Genomic DNA, 5,000 nt, shown 5'->3' with positions numbered 1-5,000 from the left:
GATGGGTGGCGCGTGTTTTGGACGCTGAGCCCCCGCAGCTGCCGAGTCCCTGCCGCGCCGTGCCCGCGGCCCGGCTCCCCGCCTTCCTCAGTCGGTCGCTCGGCCGCCCGCCCTCCTGCCCGCCTGCTCCGTTCCCGCCGCGGGTTGAAAGCCAAACGAACGCCGAAGGGGTGGGAGGGAGAGCAGCGAGGGCGGGTGGTGGTGGTGGTGGTGGTGTAACAGAAACCGCCCCCGATCCCCCACCCCCCAGCCGTAGTGCTCCGCGGCGCCGAGGAGGCTGCGGTCGGTTGGCGGCCGCACCCACCGCCCTGCAGCTCCGGAGTTGCAGCGGTGGGGCGGGGACCAACGGCTCTTCGGGCGCGCGGGCGACGGTGGGGGTCGGGGGGCTGGGGGGGGTGGGGGGCTGGGGGTGTCTGTGTGTGTGCGCGTGCGTGTGTCTGTGTCTGTGTGTGCGTGTGTGTGTGTGTGTGCGCGCGCCTGTGTCTCTCTCTCGCGCGCGCGCGCTCTCTCTCTCTCTCTCTCTCTCTGTGTCTCTGCGTGTGTGTCCGAGCGCGTGTGTGTCGCGGCGGGGGGGGGGGGGGGGGGGGGGGGAACAAACAACAAAACAACAATCCGAACAACACACACACACACACACACACACACGCGCACACACCCCCCATTACCACACATAAAGCCCGGGAGCCCCCTTCCCACCCCCCCACCCCAACCCCGTCGAAAAAAACCTAAACGCGAATGCCAGCGAGCGCCTGGCAACGCCGGGACCCGGACCCGGACCCGGACCCGGACCCGGACCCGGACCCGGTGAAGGGCGCCCGGTGCCCACGCCTCTGCGGCACAGCGAAAGGCGGGGGGAAAGAAACAAAATAAAAACACACACACGCACCCCCCCCCACACCCCCCCTCCCCCGAGACTAAAGCTAAACCCACGCTGCGAAACCAACAGCTGAAGCCGAGGACCGCCCGGCAGCGCCGGGACCCCGACCCGGCGAAAAGCGCCCGGTTCCCGATGCGAACTCGCTCCAGCGAGACGGGCGTCTCCGTTGGGGGTGAGGTGCGGGGAACGTCGCCGCTTCTGCCGGGTCCCCTGGCAGCCGCGGGAAGCGGGGGGGGGGAGTGGCGGGCGGCGCCGTGCGGCGCGGAGTGGCGCGGCGCAGAGGGGCTGACTGGCGGCCGAGGGGGCGGGCAGCGAATGATGCCAGCGACTGCATGGCAGCCAACGGGTCGGGGCGGGGGGGTGGGGGGGCTGGTGCTGCGTGCACATGAGAGCGCGGCGGGGCGCGGGGGTGCGGGGGTGCGTTAAGAAAAAAAATTTCCCTTTTCATTTATTTTTTTTCGGATTTCATTGGCATCTATCGAAACAAAAATGTCTCGCACGACGCGGCCGCCAGGTCTACCCGCCTCCGGGGCGTGAAGCGGCCGACAGGTCTGCCCGCCTCCGGGGCGTGAGGCGGCCGTCAGGTCTACCCGCCTCCGCGGCGTGAGGCGGCCGTCAGGTCTACCCGCCTCCGCGGCGTGTGGCGGCCGTCAGGTCTACCCGCCTCCGGGGCGTGTGGCGGCCGTCAGGTCTACCCGCCTCCGGGGCGTGAGGCGGCCGTCAGGTCTACCCGCCTCCGGGGCGTGAGGCGGCCGTCAGGTCTACCCGCCTCCGGGGCGTGAGGCGGCCGTCAGGTCTACCCGCCTCCGGGGCGTGAGGCGGCCGTCAGGTCTACCCGCCTCCGCGGCGTGAGGCGGCCGTCAGGTCTACCCGCCTCCGGGGCGTGAGGCGGCCGTCAGGTCTACCCGCCTCCGGGGCGTGAGGCGGCCGTCAGGTCTACCCGCCTCCGGGGCGTGTGGCGGCCGTCAGGTCTACCCGCCTCCGGGGCGTGAGGCGGCCGTCAGGTCTACCCGCCTCCGGGGCGCGACGCGGCCGTCAGGTCTACCCGCCTCCGGGGCGTGAGGCGGCCGTCAGGTCTACCCGCCTCCGGGGCGTGAGGCGGCCGTCAGGTCTACCCGCTTCCGGGGCGTGAGGCGGCCGTCAGGTCTACCCGCCTCCGGGGCGTGAGGCGGCCGTCAGGTCTACCCGCTTCCGCGGCGTGAGGCGGCCGTCAGGTCTACCCGCCTCCGGGGCGTGAGGCGGCCGTCAGGTCTACCCGCCTCCGGGGCGTGAGGCGGCCGTCAGGTCTACCCGCCTCCGGGGCGTGAGGCGGCCGTCAGGTCTACCCGCCTCCGGGGCGTGAGGCGGCCGTCAGGTCTACCCGCCTCCGGGGCGTGAGGCGGCCGTCAGGTCTACCCGCCTCCGGGGCGTGAGGCGGCCGTCAGGTCTACCCGCTTCCGCGGCGTGAGGCGGCCGTCAGGTCTACCCGCCTCCGGGGCGTGTGGCGGCCGTCAGGTCTACCCGCCTCCGCGGCGTGTGGCGGCCGTCAGGTCTACCCGCCTCCGGGGCGTGAGGCGGCCGTCAGGTCTACCCGCCTCCGGGGCGTGAGGCGGCCGTCAGGTCTACCCACCTCCGAGGCGACCGGCGGTGGCCGCTAGGTGTACCCGGCTCCACGTTGCCGGCGGCCGGCTCAGCGTCCGTCGAAAGGGCTGCCAGGTCTACCCGGCTCCGTCGGGACTTAGAGCGCGGGCAGACCTGTTGGCTCCGGCAGTTCCTCCAAGGGGTCGCTGTTTCGCGCTGCCTCCAGTTAGGTCATCGTAAGAGTCGGCGTCTCTGCAGCGCCTCCCCCGCTGGCAGGCAGACACTGCCTTTAAGCGCCCCTTTCCGGCGCGGACCCATATTCTCCTTATATAGGGGCACGAGGCGTCTCTGCTCCAGACAAGCGCCACCGAGCGAGGGCACGCGGCTTAGCCGGCCAAGTGGAATGCTGGGCGGCCGCAGACGGTGGTTTCCCCCGGGGAATTGGGCACGGTTCTCAAGCCGGTGCTCTGTCAGGCGAGCGTGCACGGAACCGAGAGCACCCAGAGAGATGCCGAACGGCACGAAGCCGGGCGGCGTTGGGGCGGTCGCTGCCGAGTGGTGAGAAAAGGACGGGCAGAGGTGCACGGGAGAGGCCGAAGACCGGTGGCCGGAGGCGGCTGGCGGCACTTGAACGCTGGATACTGGGGGGGGGAGCCGAGCTGTGAGACTACCGTGGGTGGTTACCCCCGTCCCCCCCCCGGTCCCCCGAGAGCCCGATGATGGCGGAGGGGGGGAGCGCCGGTATGTGTGTTGACACAGCGGTGCTCCGTACGGTTCCAGCCCGTCGGGGGCTGTTGCCCAGCTCCTTGAGGGGGCCTTGGGGATGGGAGGAGAGGTGGCGGCGGCGGCACCTGCTCCCTTTGTTTGCCGGCCTTAAGCCGGAGCCCGTGGCATGGGCACGCCACGGTTTTGGCTGGTCGCGGTGGCCGGCAGCTTGGATGCAGACGGCCCGGGGGGGGTGTGTCTCGAGCCACCGGTGGGTGGCCCCCCCCCCCCCGGCCCCCCGAGAGCCCGACGATGGTAAGGCGAGAGGCGGCGGCGCCTCCCTGGTTCTTGGTTTACTCCTTTCGTTGCCGGTATCGTATGCCATACGTGCGGGGCGGCCTGTGGTGTCCGGCCGGCTCTCGGCGTCCCTGGTTTCTACCGGCCGGGCTCGGTGAAGGGAGGTCTGCACGGTGCTGTGAGCGAAGGCTAGTCGACTCCTCGGGTCCTTTGCTCTCTCGGCCCTAAGCCGGAGCCCGTGACATGGGCACAGCACGGTACGTTTTTGGCCGCCGGTGTTGGCTGGCAGCCGGGTGCAGATGGCCGTGGTGGGGTGTCTCGAGCCTTCAGCGGCTACCCCCCCCCACCACTCTGGTCCCCTGAGAAGCCGGATGATGGTAAGGCGAGGCGGCGGCGCCTCGGTCCTCTTTTCCGCTTTCTTTTTTTCCTGGTGCAGATGCCATACGTGGGGCGGCCTGCGGTGTCCGGTCTGCTCCTGGCGTCCCTGGTTTGTACCAGCCGGGCTCAGTGAAGGGGAGGTCTGCACGGTGCTGTGAGCGAGGTTGGTCGGCGCCTCGGTTCCTTTGCTCTCTGGCCCTAAGCCGGAGCCCGCGATGCGGGTACAGCACGTTTTTTTGTTTTTGGCCGGTGGTGGTGTCCGGCAGCCGGATGCAGATGGCCGGCGGGGTGTCCTGAGCCTTCAGCGGCTTTCCCCCGGCCCCCCGCCTGAGCTGTTCCACACCTGGCTTTTTCCCTCCGGGGTAACCTGTTCCCTGCGTTTGTTGGGCAAAGGCCGGTGGCCGGCGGCGGCCGCCGGCACTTGAACGCTGGAAGACCGGCGGAGTCGAGCCTGTCGCGGCTTTACCCCGGTCCAGCCGAGTCGGCTGAAGGGAATCCTTGTGCGTGGCGGGTGGGTGGCGGCGGTGGCGGGGCACATCCCGCGCACCCGGTCCCCCACCCCCTCGACTGGTACCGGTACGGAGGCGTAGCCTACTGAGGCTGGCCTCGGGCACGTCGGACAGGCTTCGCGGCGAGCCGGCTCTGCCGGTGTTGAAGCCGCCGGAGCACCTGTCACGGATGTCGCCCCTGCTCGCTCGCACGCAGAGCCCCGCGTCGTCCGCCCGCCCGCTTGCGGGTGGCCGAGGGCAGGCGCGCGGTGGCTGTCGCTGTCCCAGGACCCGTGGCCGTTGTGGCCTTCGCTGATCGATGAGGCACTTGGGGTCGCGTCGGAAAGGGCCCCCGGCGGGCCGGCTCTGCTGTACTCCCCGTAATAGGGAGCCGCGGTGGCGTCCGGTGTTCAGGCAGGGCGGTCTCCTTTCCAATTCGCTTCCCCGCTGTGAGCGAGGTATCGTCCTAGTCTCTTCCCCCCCCCGAGCGAGAAGGGGGCCGTGGCGACGGCGGCGAGGCGCGTGCCTCCCCCGTGTCACCTCACCCTGTCCTGCTGCCGCTCGGCGCGGGGGGGGGTTTCCTGGGCCTTCCTTACCGAACCAGGCTGTGTGACAGCCGCGTGGCCCCGCGAGCCACCAGGTGTCCTAAACCACGCCGAGGCGCCGGTGCCGACCTCGGTCCGGGTGCCCGTGGG

Source organism: Athene noctua, unplaced genomic scaffold (assembly GCF_965140245.1).
Source record: "Athene noctua unplaced genomic scaffold, bAthNoc1.hap1.1 HAP1_HAP1_scaffold_140, whole genome shotgun sequence".
NCBI lineage: Eukaryota > Metazoa > Chordata > Aves > Strigiformes > Strigidae > Athene > Athene noctua.
Note: the sequence above shows the minus strand (reverse complement) of the source record.